The following is a 16918-nucleotide window of genomic DNA, read 5'->3' as shown; positions in this document are numbered from 1 at the left end:
AGAAAGGATCTGAAACCAAGATTACTAAATCCAGCAAAGCTATCATTCAAAATAGACGGTCAAATAAAGAGCTTCCCAGACCAAAAAAAAGCTAAAGGAGTTCATCACCACCAAGCCATATATTACATGAAATATGTTAAAGGGTATTCTTTAAGAAGAAGAGGAAGGAGAAGGAGAAGGAGAAGGAGGAGGATCAAAAATATGAACAATAAAATGGCAATAAATACATATCTATCAACAATTGAATCTAAAAATCAAAATAGCCGAAACCGGTTTGGCTCAGTGGATAGAGCGTCGGCCTGCGGACTGAAGGGTCCCAGGTTCGATTCCGGTCAAGGGCATGTACCTTCGTTGCGGGCACATCCCCAGTGGGGAGTGTGCAGGAGGCAGCTGGTTGATGTTTCTCTCTCATCGATGTTTCTGACTATCTCTCTCCTTTCCTCTCTGTAAAAACTCAATAAAATATATTATAAAAAAAAAATAAAAATCAAAATAAATGAACAAAATAACCTGATGAATGAAATAGAATCAGAAGCATAGAAACATGGAACAGACTGATGAATTTCAGACAGAAGGGGGAAGGGGAGCTGGGAAGAGATTAATCAAAGATCTCAAATGTATATACTAGAGGCCCAGTGCACAAAATTCATGCATGGGTAGAGTCCCTAGGCCTGGCTGGCAATCAGGGCCTACCAGGTTCCCTGCCTCCAGGGCCTCCCCGCCTCCTCCTTCCCTCAGCACCCTGGCACTGCCGCCACTGGTCACTGGCCATGTTCTGTGCGAACCCCTGGTGGTTGGCACATGTCATAGTGAGCGATTGAACTCCCAGTCTCCGGGTCAAACTCCCAAGGCGACAATTTGCGTATTATCCTTTTATTATATAGGATGCATTACCTATAGACAGAGACAATCGGGTGGTGAAGGCCTGGGACGAGGCAGGAACCAGTGGAAGGGGATAATTGGGGGGTGGGGGCGAAGGAGAGGGAGACATCTATAATACTTTCAACAATAAAGATTTTTTTAAAATATAGATTTTTTTAATGGAATGTGTAATAAGAATTGTAGCATAGGAGAAATTATAATAAAATGAAGTTCTTAAGAAAAAATAATAATAAATTGGCATGGATTCTTTGACACCAACCTCTTCAAGGTTGAACTACTTCCCACTCACGAAATCCCAGACATGCTCTTCCCTTTATCACGGTGTCAGGGCTGCCGGGTGCCACCCAGATACAAGGCTGCGGACCTGACTCCACAGTGATTATACGCAGAAAGTGGAAAGGCATGAGGGAGCCTGCCCGGGTGCTGGAAAGTTCTGTATCTTGATCTGGGTGGTGTCTGCACAGGTGGGATACATATGGAGAAATTCACTGAGCTGTTCCCTTCATTGTGCACTTCACCATATGTAAGTTACACTTCAAAACATTCATAAAAACAGGAGCACTTCTGTTTCCAGTATCAAGCACTCCTCAGAAGCCAGGCACTGCATCTAAATAACTTAATCGTTAAGAGAATAACTTCTGGACCTCAACAGATCCGGTTAAAAATCCCTGCTCCTCCACCTCTGGTTCTGCCCCCAATCCACCCCTCGGCCTCTGAGGCTCTGTCTCTTGTCTGGAAAACAAAAACAACAACTGGTAGAATTAAGACACCTATGCACGTAAGCCCTTCCTTAGCACAGGGCCTAGCGGATAGTAAGCCTCTACAGGTGTAGCTTGTTCCAATCTTTCTTCAACAACCCCAGGACATTGGTGCTACAGGGTCCATTTTAACAGATGAGACATGTGCTCCCTCCCTTCCCTAAACAGCAAGCATTTCCGCACCATCTTCCCCATTTTTCCCAAATCCGTGTACCGTGCCTGCTACTTTTCTTAACACTGTTCTTTACATTGACTTGCAATTTGTATTTAAACACATTTACTTTATTTAAAATGTTATGTAACTGCCGTACATGGAAAACCAGTACCGCTTGCCAGAATTCATTTTTTAAAATAGCTATTAAAATAAAAATCACCGATCCACCTGAAGTCATCTTGCTCACCTGGTTTACTTGTTATGGATTTGGGAGGCAAGGAAACTCAGTTTTGGGGGAATGGGGGGGGATCATCTGCTTAAAATGACTGTGAAACTTCCTGAGCGCCTTCAGCAGCCCCGTGTGCACAGAAGTGATTTTCGTCCGTTTAGCCGAGCAGGCCTGGCAAGCCCTCTATTTGGCAACATCCTGGTACCCAGCCATCTGTGCGCCACACTGGCTCCACAGAGAGAAAGCTCCATTTAGAAAAAAATGTATATTCACTAACGGTGACTGTTCATTAATTCACACACCCCCGGCCTTTCTTTGCCATGAGTGACAGGCATCTGCCTCTGCCTGTTTGACAGCAGCTCCAGGACCCGAGACCTAGGAACCCGGAGTCAGGTGCCCGGCCCCAGCTTCAGGATGGTCAGGACTGAGCCTGGAGCCTCACATCTACGGGTCCCCAAACCACACAGAGGCAGGGAAGGAGTTAGGGGAACAACATTGGAGCAACATGTGTGCAAGTGATCTGTTGCATTTTCCTGCAAACTCTCTGCCAGAAAGGAAGGCGCGGGAGAGGAAAACTTCTCCAATCTCAGACAAAGGGCACGGAGAAACCTGTGTCAGAGGGCACTGCAGTATTAAGAAGGTTGCCTCGGGGTAAGAGGCAACGGGCACAATTCGCCTGGGAGACAGTGAGTCCCCTGAGGACCCATTCATTCATTAAGCAGGTATTTACTGATCACCCCCTATTCTGGGCAATGGGAACCACGAGGTGAAAAAGGTCAAGTCCCTGCTCTCAGAAAGCTCACCTTCTGGGGGATGGAACAGTCAATAAACCGTTTATTATAAAAGCTAGGTAACGCCCGTTAAGGGTAAGTGCCATGTTGGAAATAAATCAGGGCAAAGAACTAATGGCTGGAGTGAGCTGCTCAGATTGGATGGTCAAAGGAGTCCAAGGATATTTGACTTGAAAGCCCAAGGATGAGGAAGAAATCAATTAAGTCACTGTAAATAGCATGTGCAAAGGGCCTGGGGCAGGAATGAGCTTGGCATGTTCCAGAAACAGAAAGAAGGCCTTAGCAGCTTCAGACGTAGCGTGATCACAGAGAGTGAGAGGGAAAGTGGTGGGAGGTGAGGTCAGAGAACCAGGCAGTAGGCACAGGGCCAGCTGCGGAGTCTGGCCTTCAGGTAAGGTACAGTGGGAAGCCTATGGAGAGCTTTTATGCAGGAGAGAGACTTGATCTTATTTGAATTTTTAAAACTGCACTCTGGCCACCATAAGGAGACTAGATAAGGGGGTCAAGAAGCAAGGACACCAAATAAGAGACAAAAAAAAGTGGCTCAAAAGGAATCAAACAGACTCTGTCCCTTAACTCTGAGCCTCACTCCTCAGACTCTCAGTGAGGAAAGCTGGTTCAAGGGAGATGCTTGTTCTTTAAAGCAATGTCAGCCAACCGGGTGGCATTCAAACATCAGACAAAAGAGGGCGAGTGACAGGCCCTTGCATTCAGGGCAGGACCCAGCCACCTCCGATGAAGACAACAGCAGCCATCTGTTCTGGGGCCAGGAGTGGATCAGCTCCCGCTTTGTGCCCCTTCCAGCCCGGGGACTCTGGGACGACAAGGCCAGGGCTGCTGGACACCCGACCGGCTCAGACCCCATACCCCGCCAGCTCGCGGGGCTGTCACTGGCTCTCCCACGGGAGAACGCAGATATCCCCACTGGTACCAGCCTTCAAACCCTAAGGACAAACCAAGTGACAGCTGCCAACATGAGAAAACAGACAACTAGACAACCTCCAGCAGCACAGTCTTGCCGGAGGGCAAAACAAAACAAAACAAAAAACAAATCTGGTAAGAGCCTCTAAAACTAAATACCTATCGCGGGTAGCATAAAGGACAGAAGAATATCTTAAATGACACCCGGAGACACCATCCACCAAACCCTGACTGTGGAAAACTCACTAAGACAAACAGTTCTGTTTCTTCAATAATTGTAAAGGGGGGAAGAGTTGAAAGAGAAAATTTCTAGATAAAGAGGAAAAAGCACCAATCAAACTTTTATGAGACAAATGGGGAAAACTGAACACTGACTGAATATGATATTAAGAAATTAGTGTTAATTTCGGGTGTGTGGTAATGGTAGTGTTATATTTTTAGAAGAATTATATTTGAGATGCATCCTGAAATATTTAGGAATGAAATGATATGTCTGGGACTTACTTCAAACTGGGTATTGTATTACACTACTCCCTCTCCTCTTATGCACCCTTGAAAATTTCTGCAATAAAAGTGAGGTTTGTTTTTAAATCTAGGAATGAGCTTTTTCTAATAACCTACCCAGGAATAGCCCACTAGACATTCTACCCACAAGAGAGAAATCAGGTTCATCGGATTCACTGTTCTGCCCTCCAGAGCTTGCCATTTAAGTGATTTGCTGGATGATCAGTGAATTCACATTTTCTTCCTCATCAACGCCTTGTTGGGAGCTATCCCAAAGTCACTACCTCCAGTAAGAACTGGAGTTCTTTTTCATTTATGCTAACTGAACTCTCTCCAGCCCACACCTGAGGCCACACTGACTTTATGACCTTTCAGAACACACACATTTGGGCTGTGTTCCTGCCTCAGTCCTTCCCGCCGCAAGTTTTGCCCCCCAGAGGGCATCCCTTGCCCCACCACCCACTCCTATCATTTTAAAGTGGTGCCCTGTCTGTAAGAAAACAGCCCCTGAAAAGGAGCTCTCTATTCCAGCAGCTTCCAAGGAAAGCTTCATTCAGGTGCCTCCTCGGGACCAGGCTCGAATCCCATCCCCTCTCAGACACACCTTTGCTTTTTCAGGATCCCAGGTGAAGGCATCCCCAAGTGATGGGGTCCCAGGAAGCAGCCACAGAAAGAAGCAGAACCTGCAGCTTGTCCCACAAGCCCTGAAGGGAGCTGTCATGTGGAGGCCCATGCATGCCGCACCCCTTTCTCCAGGAGGCAAACCGAGCGCACACTGAGTTGGAACCTTGAGCACAGTTCCCGGGAACTACCAAGAGTGCCTGGGAGTGTCCTGGTTCTGGGCCATGTGGGATACCTGAGTCATTGCCACCCTCCCTGGCACAGCTGCCTACCCCAATACACAAGAGTTCGAGGTGGTCCAGGGAGAGCAGGAAGATGGCGAGGGCTATGGGCCATCACTGCAAGTCACACAGACCATTTCATCCCTCCTGGCCAACAGCCAGTGGTTTTATCTGCACGCGCCTGTCAATTAGAGGTGCCAGGAAGATGGATGGATCAAGCCTGCTGGGAAAAATGAAGAAGGGGCCTTAGTCTGAGCTGACCCTGCGAAGAGAGGGGGAGGAAGGAGGAACTCAGCAAATTTCACATTTGGCACGGAGTTTGGGGAGTGTTTAAGATCAGCGGCAGCCTGCTCCAGGCTCCCCATGGCCGGTGCCCGCAGAAGAAGTGTCGATAGTGTGCACTGAACTGATTTCAGATGTTTAAAGAAAAAGAAACTCCAGATTACAGCAAGGGAGGCAAAGGCCATTTAACACCAACATGAAATCAATCACTCTCTCTCCTCCAGTAGGGTAAGTCCATGGCCAAACCTATCAGAATGCCAGGAGCAACAGCAGAATGGGCTGAAGGCAGGGGCTGGGAGGGTCACCAATGTCTGCTGCATTGCAGGAAAGAGCACAGTACGTCCAGGAGGAAGGACGAGATGCCAGGAGCCTGAGGCATCCTCACTCAGACCAATCCCTTCCCGTCCTCTGTCCAGGTCCTTCCCTCCCAGACCCAGGCCTGCCTGGCAGGTTCCTGGACCCTGCCTGGCTAGTCTTGACTACTAGTGGGGCTGTCACCATTAGACATCTTACATTGGTTTCTGGAGGCACAGGCCTGAGAGAGCAGCCCTGATGAACCCCTCCATCCTCATGCAGTGCTTCCTACCTTTCAGCTGCATCTTCCCCCCAAGATCTTACTTGAGCCTCGAAAGCCCTTTGTGTGGATGCAGAAACTGAGGCTCAGGGAGATTAAATCTATACTATCACATCACAGGACTAGCACTTCCAGCTCCCAGGGCAGGGACCACCACACGGCCTATACTCAGAGACAGGAACTGGTCCGAGGCAGCTGCCTTCCTTCTCACTCCTCAACACAGGCCTGGGATGAGCCAGAACAGCCATCCCAGATCCTCCTAATCTTAGAGGATTGGCTTGTTCCTCCCACCTCTGCAGATAAAAAGCTGAAGGGCAGCGAATGGAAAAGAATCAACGTCTAGAGAAGAATGGGGCCCGGAGGTGGACTAGACTCCAGAGTCTCACTGGCAACTTCTCTGCTGGACAAGTGTGTCCTCAACATCAGTCACTCCCGGATCACCTGCAGGAGTCCTGCCATTTCCTGTAGCATTGGCATGGCATTTCCATTCGAGGGGCTCATGCTCGTGACTTACACATTCCATTAGGGGGATGCTTCATATCACCACCCAAAGGGGCATAAGTAGGGGAGAGGCCTAAAAATAAACAGAGCAAAAACAGCTAAGTTTCTCTCTCCTCTCCTCTTTTCTCTCTCTCTCTCTCTCTCTCTCTCTCTCTCTCATCAATAAAAATTAAAAAAAAAAAAAACAGCCCAGGTTGTAGGTAGGCACTGTTCCCCCATGGAAAGGCCCTGAGCCAGAGTTCTGCTCTTTGCTATAAACAGGAGATTAGCGAGTGTTTAAAAAGTGTGAAAGCCAACCCTGGCTGGTGTGGCTCAGTTGGTTGAACGTTGTCCCATGCCGATTCTGGGTCAGGGCATACACTTGGGTTGTGGCTCAGTCCCCAACAGGGGTTGTGCAGGAGGCAGCCTGTCAACGTTTCTCTCACTCATAGATGTTTCTCTCCCTCCCCCTTCCCCTCTCTCTAAAGTCAACAAAAACATATTTAAAAATAAAGAGTGTTAACGCCACACTAGCACCAACCAGAAACTTTCCCCTTGAAGAAATCACAGGGATTTGTAAGAGAGCTGAAAAGGGAAGAACTTTCTCACTAGGTGACTGACTCAATGTCATTTCATGGTTAATCGCCTGAAGTCATTTTACTGGAGATTCGCCCTATGCTGTAGGAAACGTCGCATTAGACTACGTTCTAGGAGGGATGGATGCCTTACAGGATGGAGCGGAGACAACCACAGGGACCACCCATGCCAGTTTCTCGAAGTACTCCAGTTCTTGCCTGTCCCCTCCCCCAGGCACACACAGCTTTGGAGCCCCAGTCATCACCCAGGTGTCTCTGGTCTCCGGCTCCTCCGTCCTTATCTTAACCCTTGTCTAATACAGAGCAAAGCACTGACCACTCCAAAACTCGCCTGGAAATTAGGATCCAGCAGGGGCACCCGAGGTTACCCCAATTCCACACAGCTCTGTGAACACTGGGCTCCCACGACCCCCCGGTTGCGGGGAAGCTTGGGACTCCTGTACCCTAGCAGAGGAGCGAGGCTGTGCCAGCCTGTGTGGGCAGCTCCCTGGGGTCCCAGGAAGCTGCCCCCAGAAGCTGCGTGGCCCACCGGAAACCCTCGCCTCGTCTCAGCTGTGACTCTGACATAACCCGGGAGAACCACGTTCAATACCCAGGAGCAAAAAATTAGGAGAGTAACCGCAAGAAAACTGAAGAGTTAAAGACAGGAAACCCCAAAGACAGAGAGGCCTGGCGGGGGGACCAGGAGGGAGGGGTTGCTGCCACCTCCAAACTTGCTCCTTGCCTACCAGAACCATACTCAGAGCAAGCAGACCATGGCTGCGGGCACCTCGCGGGCTCAGCCAAGTTGCAGAGAAGCAAATGGCATCCCCAGCGCCTAGAGCCACTCGGAGCCCCGGACTGTGTCGCCGGGTTGGATCAATGCTGCCGCGCTGCAGGCTTCGGCCAGGGGACCCCCGATCGGCAAATGCCGGGAGTGGGGGCTTGGGAGCCGGTGCCCGTCTGTTGGGGATGAAGCGCGAGGGGCCCTCCCAGCTGCCCTGCCTGGCTTTCCCACAACAGCCAGTGTCTGGGGCCACGCTCCGAGCGCGCTTCCCCGACAGCGCTGGGGTAGAGGCATTCTCCAATCCAACTCGGAGCCAAACGCCCTTTTGGGAAAAGTCGGCCCCTTCAGAAAACGGGATTTCAGCACCAGAGCGGAGGGAAGGAGGAGGCGGCGCGGCCCGGCTTTACCTTTTCTCCTTATTCTGTTTTCGGGATTTGTGCAGGAGTCCGATGAGCACCACGGCGGCGCGGATCCCCGCCTTCCGGCAAAGAGACCTATAAACTTGTATAACAGTTTGGGCATAGTCAATGGAACATAGAATTTTAGAGCTGTAAGAGAATTTATGGATTATTTAATTGAAACTAGAGAATTCTTCATTGTCCTGAAGCCGGTTAGTAGTAGAACAGAAACTAGAGTTCAGGTTTCCTGCCTAAATTGTCAAATAAATATGTAATCAAACCCAGAGAAGTTGAGAAAAATAAAAATAAACTTCCTAGGCTTCATCCCAGAGAATTGATTCAATAGATGTTCTCCCCATGATTTTGCTATGCAGTCTGAGTTAGAATTCCCCAATCTAGGAAACTTCCCAGCCCGGCCCGCCGGGATACTTCTCCGATGCTGTCACCGCCTTTACAAACAGGGAGAAAACACAGGCACCGGGAGGAAAGCGCGTCCTCCGTCCAAGCGAAACTACCTTCGCGCGCGGGCACAGCCGCAGCCTCCCTGCCCCAAGCCCGGGCGGCCGGGCGGGGAGGGGGGCGCCCGCCTTTCCTCGGGTTCCCTGGCGTTTTGACTCAGGCGGAGGCTACCTCTCCCCTCTCCCCACGACCGGGAAAGGACTGTGGCGTGGGGTGGGGTGGTTCACTCCAGCGTGGGCGCCTGAGTGGGCTGGGGTCAGTCCCCCGTTAACATTTGTTTTCCCGGCCCTGGGAGTTTGGCACAACATAAGGTAAATGGTCAGTTTTCCCGAGGCTACACTTTGGCCAGGCGTCCCAGGTTGCCAGGGAGACGCAGGGGTTGGGATGGGGTAGCGTCCCACCCTACCAGCGTCCCTGGCGCTAGCGCTGACCGGCTAGTGCTGACCGCCGCACACCCTCTGCATCCGTTCTTCCCCTGCTCCTGCGCCACTTCCATTGGCTGCCCCCTCTCACCACCACCCCTACCACCACCCTGAGTGTATCCACTGGCTTTGCTTCTCCCTCCAGCCCCCTAGGAAAGACTACCCGGGAAAGGGCTGCAGGGAATTCAAACAAGACAATTAGTCCATCCTCGGAAACAGCTCTGGTGGGGCCAAGGAAGTCCCCAAGGCAATCTGCCTGGTTTTTTTAATGCAGCCTAGTGTTGAAGCAAGCACAGAGAATCCAGACAGGCACGGGGGCCTTGCTGTCTGTAGAGGTGACAGGGGCTACAGATAAACTCAAAGGCCTGAGGCCTCAACCCCACTGCTATGTGGGCACAGCTTCTTGTTGGCATCGGAATTGGGGTGGAGGAGAGGGAGCACCGGGGTGGAGGAGAGGGAGCACCGCCGGTGCCAAAATGTGCCTGGTTTATTTATGAAGCGTCCATTAACAAGGCCCTCAGCCCGCCTGAGCCTGCCTGGGCGTGGGGGTCACAAACGTTGCCATGGAATCTACTTATAGCCAGAGTGAGTGACCCAGGCCCCACCCCTGGATTGCAGCTAGGCCAGCTGCAAGGACCACACCAGTAGTGACCTGAGAGTCAGTCTGGAAGAGGAATGGGGCAATGATTGTCCTCAGTGGGGAAGAGGGCAGAGCCGGCACCGGCAGCCCAGGGCTTGTCCTGCCTCCAGCAGTGCACGGAACTGACCGGTTAGCTGACGGATTGCTTCAGCCCAATGGCAGGGAGGATGCCAGGGGCACCGGCCATCGGTCTAGCCCCAGCAATGGGTGTGTTTTGTCCACACACAAGGGTAGGCAGCTTGTCTCAGGGCAAGGCCTGGCTTCCCCCAAGTGGGTGAGTGCGGGTGGTCCTACTCACCCCCCAGGGTCTAGGACAGTGATGGAGAACCTATGACACCCGAACTCATTTTTTTGGTTGATTTTTCTTTGTTAAATGGCATTTAAATATATAAAGTAAATATCAAAAATATAAGTCTTTGTTTTACTATGGTTGCAAATATCAAAAACTTTCTATAGGTGACACGGCACCAGAGTTAAGTTAGGGTTTTTCAAAATGCTGACACACCGAGCTCAAAAGGGTCGCCATCACTGGTCTAGGAGATATTTTAAGTCAAATGCATCAGTGGGCAAACAGGACCTTGGGATGAAGGTGAGAATTCTTTCCACCAAGCAGGTAACTTGATTCATTGTAGTTCGGGGGTCCCAGGCCCTCTCAGCTCCTCTATGATCACAATTATTTCCAGCCCTAATGGGCTGGAACACAAGGTTGACCCCCAAAGACCATAGCCTGATCTGATTCCGGGGGCCCTTAGAGATAGCTGTTCCCTGGGGGTGAAGAGCCCTTCCTTCTGCCCACACCCCACACAGGAAACACCACAGCACAAATGAACCCATCCACAGCAGGGAATGTAACGGCTGTCAATGTTGGACTGCCCATTCCACCAACACCTATCAATCAATCAGGAAGTGACCCGCTATGCGAGAGACCAAGGTAATGGAAGAGCGCCCTACCCAGAACAAACAGGGCCTAATACACACGCAGCCACAAACCATCCCATTCCCACCTCTCCTGTCCCATGTGACCCAGCCACTGTTCCCCAAAATTAGGCGATTTGCATACCACCTTCACAAGTTTTTGTCTTAACACCATAGAATAATATTATTCTTTTGCTTTAACTAAATCAACTCATTCTTCACTTAATTTTAAAAGAAAACACTGTTATTCTCCTAAATGAAAATCCATTATCACTTGTCATTCACACCATGGAAACAAATACAAATTTCTTAAATTTTAGCTCCATGCTATTGCCTGACAAAGGCTCTGAGCCGGAATCACCTTCATGAAAAGAGGAAAGTAGATTAAGTGTTAGGTGTTAGCCACACCCTTGCACCAAACAAAAACCGGTCCTTGAAGAAACCACGTTTGAAAGAGAACCGAAGGGAACACTTTTCACATCAGTGATTCAAAGGTCTTCTAAGGCCTCATCCATGGGTCACTTTGGGGTGGACTGAGCTGGGTGGACACATTCAGTCCACAGGGAGTAAGGTCTTCTCCCAGGCAGAGCGTATCCGCAGCCGTGTCCCAGATCACAGGACCTCAAAGGCCATGTCAGTCCTCCTCCCCCAGCCCACAGTCCCTGAGAACAAAGTGCCAGGCAGCTGCCAGCCTGGGTGTGTGCCCCAATCTGGGGGCCTGGGTGGGAGTGGAGATGGAGGGGGACACGGAAGTTAATCATGAACACAGGGCAGACAGCTGCACAGCCGGGTCCTAAGGGGCCAGCGGGGTGAGACAGGCAGACACGCATGCTTGGTCCTGAAGAAAAGGCCTCTGTGCCTGGGAACCGGCTCAGGGAGACACATCCGTGTGAAACTGGCATCAGCCCCACTGCTGGAGCCGAAGTCTCAGAGAGAGCCTGGGGCCGCCGCCCCACCACCCGACGCCCAGGGCCTCTAGGTCCCTACAGAATGGACTGGGAGTAGATGTGGGGCAAGAGGGGCTTTGGAGCCAATCGGTGGGAACTTTTAGGGAAACAGATCTTCAGATGCCTTACCCCTCCCCTTCTGCAGGGACGCCTTCATCCATCCGTGAATCACGCAAACTTTGGAGTAACTCAAGGGTTATAAACATATAACACTAGACCTGCTCAGGACAGGCAGGCATCCTGACTCTTATGCCTTTGGAGGCACACCCATTACACACACCAGCTGGGATTTTTTTACCCCAGCTCTGACTTCTGCAGAGAGCACTCACACCTGTGCTTCTAAGCCGGCCCTTCTGCTTGGCTGCTACATCAGCGCCCCCTGCTGGGCCACATTACAGTTGCATTTCTGGAATACCACCATAAGAGGAAAAGGAGAAAGGAAAGGGGGAGAGGGAGAGGGAGGGCAGGGAGGGACAGACCTAGCACCGGAGGGGGGGCGGGGGTAAGGGAAACATTGAGAAGGTCATTTGAGGTAGGGAAGCAGTTTCTATTTTGAAAAGAGAGAGAGACAAGAGTCTTTGCCAACATGTTGACACTCCTCCGGGCTCCTAGCCGCCTCTCTCAGAGGCCGACCACCCCCACACAGGTCGGTCCCACCAAAACAGGGTCTTTCAGTGACAGCATCAGGCCATGCCCAGGCCGGGCTGGGAGGCCTAAGAGCCAAGCTTGGGGACCGCAGCCACACATATCAGACTGAAGTTCTGGCGAGAATCTGGCTCAGATTTTGGAAAGACATCTTGGTGTGCTCGTGTGGCATTTCCGAGTTCCGGGGGAAGGAAGCCATGCCCCAAGGAAACCCACAGATCCCACTCGATGGCAGGCACCCAGCCTGTGGGCTGCACTCCATGGGGTACCCTGAGCCTGCAACACATGTCCCTCCGAGCTTTACAAACAGGGGGCTGGAGGGAGAAGAAAGGAGTTCTTCATCTCTTCCTTGGGTTACTGAGGGTATTTCAAATAGTTCTTTTTGGTTCCCTTGTGGAATTTTGAATCCATGAATCTAAGTGGCACGACTATAATTTTTACCACAGTAGAGATATTCACAGGGATTTTTCTGGGTGTGACATTTCTGATGAACATGAAGAAGTGAATTTTGCACGGAGGCTGCCCAGGGGTCCGGGCAGGGAGTCAGGGGCCAAGGACCCAGGGTCCCGCCAGCCCCCACACCACTGATTATGGCTCCTCCCCACTGATTGCCAATCCTCCCCAGCTGCTGCTGCCACCAAGTCACTTCCAGCTCTAGGGTTTCTGGGGCCGAGTGGAAAAGTGGGGAGGGAAGCTGTCTTTCCATAATATTAGTAACAGTGCTTAGCAACATCTTTCAAAGCAAGAACCAGCAGACTCTCCAAAAATCCATTCTGTTTGGCTCTACAAAAAAAAAACCAGAGTGGTTTCTGATGCATGTATTATTTATATACTATTTTATATGCCCAGTTAATGCCTTCTGGGCCTGTGTGCCTGGCCTCCTTGGGAGATGACGTATCACACCTAAGTGAGATTTCCAGACAGCAGAGCTTTAAGGAGCAAAACTTCTGCTTGTTTGCTTGCTCGCTTTTCCTGTCATGACCTTGGCTACAGATTTCTCAGAAATGTCTTCCATATTTTTGTAACCTTTTCCTGGTGAATCAAGCCATCATTATCAATGCCACCTGTTGTGCTGAACTAACAGTTACGAACTAACAGGCCACTGAGGCGAGGCCCCACTTGTCCCTATACTTACTGGTCTCCATCAGCTGTGACCCAGGGATACTAGTACGGGAATAAAAATGAAAAGACCCTGAAGTCAGACAAACCTGGGCTAGAATCCCATCTCCAGCTTTTGCTTTCTGGGTGGCCTTGGGCTAGAAATGTCACCTCTCTGCGCCTCAGTTTTGCCATCTATAAAATGGGGGTAACAACAGTGCCACCCTCCTAGAGTGCTTGCCAGGATTAAATGAGCATGCACAGGCCACACAAAGACTTGTGTGGAGATGTTCATAGGCTTATCCAAGAGACAGCCCATCAACAAACTGTGATATATCCACACCATGGACTGCCACTCCGCAACAAAAAGGAACAAAATACTGACACATGCAGCAACATGGCTGAATTTCAAAAACATTATGCTGAGTGAAAGAAGCGGATGCCAAATATACTCACTGTCTGCTTCCATTTATACAAAGTTCTAAGCCAGACCATCTGAGGCACAAAAATGAGAGCAGTGGCTGTCTCGAAGAGTGGGGGATTTTCTATCGAGATGGATGGAAATGTTCTATATCAGGATAGGATGGTGGGATCCATTCGTCCAAAATGTATAATTAAGATTTGTGCATTTCAATGTATGTAAATTTTACCTCAAAAAAGAACGGAGCCCTGACCAGTTTGGCTCAGTGGATGGAGTGTCAGCCTGCGGACTGAAGGGTCCCAAATTCGATTCTGGTCAAGGGCATGTACCTTGGTTGCAGGCACATCCCCAGTAGGAGATGTGCAGGAGGCAGCTGATTGATGTTTCTCTCTCATCGATGTTTCTAACTCTCTATTCTTCTCCCTTCCTCTCTGTAAAAAATCAATTAAAAATCTATTTTAAAAATAAATAAATAAAAATTAAAAAAAGAACGGAGCCCTCAGTTGGTTGGAGCATTGTCCCACCAAAGGGTTGCAAGTTCAATTCCCAGTTAGGGCATATTACCTGGGTTGAGGATTCGATGGTTTGATCCCTGGTCAGGGCATGTGGACGAGGTGGCTGATCAATGGTTCTCTCCTCTCTCTCTCTCTCTCTCTCTCTCTCTCTCTGTCTGTCTGTCTCTCTGTCTCTCTGTGTGTGTATGCGTCTGTGTATGTGTGTGTGTCTCTCTCTCTGTCTCTTTCTATCTCTCTCTCTGTGTGTGTGCGTGTGTGCGTGTGCACCTGTGCATGTGTGTGTGTGTGTCTCTGTCTCTCTGTCTCTCTGTGTGTGCACGTGCGTGTGCACCTGTGCGTGTGTGTACGTGTGTGTGCATGTGTGTATGTGATGTGTGCGCACGTGTGTGCATGTGTGTGCATGTGTGCACACGTGTGTACGTGGTGTGAGTGTGTGTTGCCAAGCACAGCAGATCACTCACAAGCCCTAGTCATGCAGAATATCCCAAAGTCGGAGCCCTATCTACCTGATTCCTGAAAAATTCAGTTTTTTCTTTTTTCCTGTTGTCTGAACTAATCTCTTGCTCCTGCGGGTCCCTAACGCACTATGAGGGGGCCTCCTTTCCAGAGGAAACTGCTCCTGCGGGTCCCTAACGCACTATGAGGGGGCCTCCTTTCCAGAGGAAACTGCTCCTCTGGGGGGGCAGGAGCAAAGCCTTTCTGCTTAGCACCAGGGCTCTCCTTCACTAGGCGCTGGGCTCGTTGATGGATTAAAGGCTCTTTCCCGCCAGGACATGAGGTCCTTTTACCTCCGAGGCAAAGACAAAGCCTAGCTACCGGGTGGGCACAGACTCCCCAACTCTGAGCCTCCTGCTGAGTGGCTGGTTGTCTGCAATTTGCAAGCTTTTCACTGGGTCTGCTTTCAATCAGGAAGTTCTCCCAGCTGTCTAGCCTGCCTTCCTCTTGCTGTAATCTAAGCTCTCTTTGGGTGAGCAGCTCCCCTCCACCCTTAGGGAAAACGCCAAGCCTCGAAGCAGCTTCAGAAACTGCGCCCAATTTCCTGTCGCCCTAACAAACTCTTTGCTTCCACCATTTTCTCTCCTGCCCCAGCCCCCCTCACTTATAGTCACAAAGCAGAACGGGTCACAAATGATGGGTCACAGCTAGTAACTGAAGGACCAGAGTTTCCCCATGATTCCTTCTCCCTCAGGCATTCGAGCAGTGTCAAGGTTATGGGGGGCTAGACTCAGCAGCCAGCTCTGTGTGACCACCATCCATAACCCCTGTCGCTGCAGAGGACACGTGGAGAAGGTGAAGGCTGCCTCCAGGCAAGGCCGGTGGTGACCTTCAAGTGTCCCCGTGTCAGTCAGGAGAACGCTTTCTCCATGATGCTGGGCAAGCAAGGGGTCCTACCTTTGGAGGACCTGAGTGGAAACCGTCTCAACCCACCCGCCCCAAAGGGCAGCGGGATGCTGGGCGGAAGTCTACACAGGGGACTAACTGAGAGTATAACCCGGGACCCTTCAGTCCGCAGGCCAATGCTCTATCCACTGAGCCAAACCCAGGGCCCTAGACTCTCAGAGTGGTTCTCAACCTTCCTCATGCCGCGACCCTTTAAATACAGTTCCTCATGTTGTGGTGACCCCCCAACCATAAAATTATTTTCGTTGCTACTTCATAACTGTAATTTTGCTACTGTTATGAATCATAATGTCAATATCTGATATGCAGGATGTATTCAGGCGACCCCTGTGAAAGGGTCATTTGACCCCCAAAGAGGTTGTGACCCACAGGTTGAGAACCGCTGCTCTAACATCTACCACTCAAGGATGGCTTTCCTGATTTTTGAAATGTCTACTTTATTTACTTAATTTATCACTGAATAGCACTTACCTTTAGGGACTGAATACTCTTCTACAAAGCAACTTACTTTTAAAAATACTTCATATTAATACCATACATGGATAGAATCATTTCCCACAAATAAGGCAACTATATAGTTAAATATAATAAATGCCCCACTTCTTGGGTGTGGGCTGTGCACGCTGACTTCCTTCCAAAGCGTCCGGGATGGACGGGGGAACAAAGCCTCGCTGTCCCGTGGAGACACCTGGCAAACACCGCCTTAGCCAGGTGATCAAGGCCAAGGTCAACAGTGGGCGGTCCTATTGATCACATGAGCTTCTGATACTGTGTGATGGAAATGGCACTTCACCTCTGTGACCTTCCCGAACCCTGTGACCCCCGTCTAACCACGAGAGAAGCATCAGGCACGTCCCACTGAAGGGCAGCCTATCACCCACTTGGGCCAAAACTGCCTCCGAACTGTCCTCGAAACTGTGACAAGGTCATCAAATTCAAGCAGCTGAGAAACCACCACAGCCAAGAGGAGCCTGAGGAGATTAGAAAACTAAATATAATGTGTTATCCAGAAGGAAATCCTAGAACAGAAAAAGGGCATTAGGGGGAAACTAAGAAAACCTGTAAAAAACTATGCACTTTAGCAAATAATTACCAATATTGGTTCATTAATTATAGCCGCTGTACCACACTAATCCAAGATGTCAGTAACAGGGGAGCTGGATTGCGGGGTATGTGGGAACGCCTCTGTACTGTCTTCTCAATGTTTCTGCAAATCTAAAACTGACCTTTCAAAACTGTCCACTTTTCACAGACACTGGGGCGGTGGGGGCCTGCCCT

General features: G+C 50.2%; 1 protein-coding gene across 9 annotated transcripts in view; it reads right to left on the bottom strand.

Moving 5' to 3' along the window:
• Positions 1 to 16918, bottom strand: part of RAP1GAP2 (RAP1 GTPase activating protein 2) — a 193320-nt gene that overhangs the window by 127602 nt on the left and 48800 nt on the right. Inside the window, exon 1 of one of the 9 annotated variants that reach the window (XM_006768113.2) lies at positions 8187 to 8261. The exons of the other annotated variants lie outside the window; for them this stretch is intronic. The gene's annotated coding sequence lies outside the window, so the exon portion shown is untranslated. Of the gene's footprint in view, positions 1 to 8186; positions 8262 to 16918 lie in introns of those variants that run through there. 9 annotated transcript variants of the gene reach the window in all.

The sequence above is a fragment of the Myotis davidii genome, unplaced genomic scaffold (genome assembly GCF_000327345.1).
Source record: "Myotis davidii unplaced genomic scaffold, ASM32734v1 scaffold363, whole genome shotgun sequence".
Lineage (NCBI taxonomy): Eukaryota > Metazoa > Chordata > Mammalia > Chiroptera > Vespertilionidae > Myotis > Myotis davidii.
This window is presented reverse-complemented; position numbering and strand designations above follow the sequence as displayed.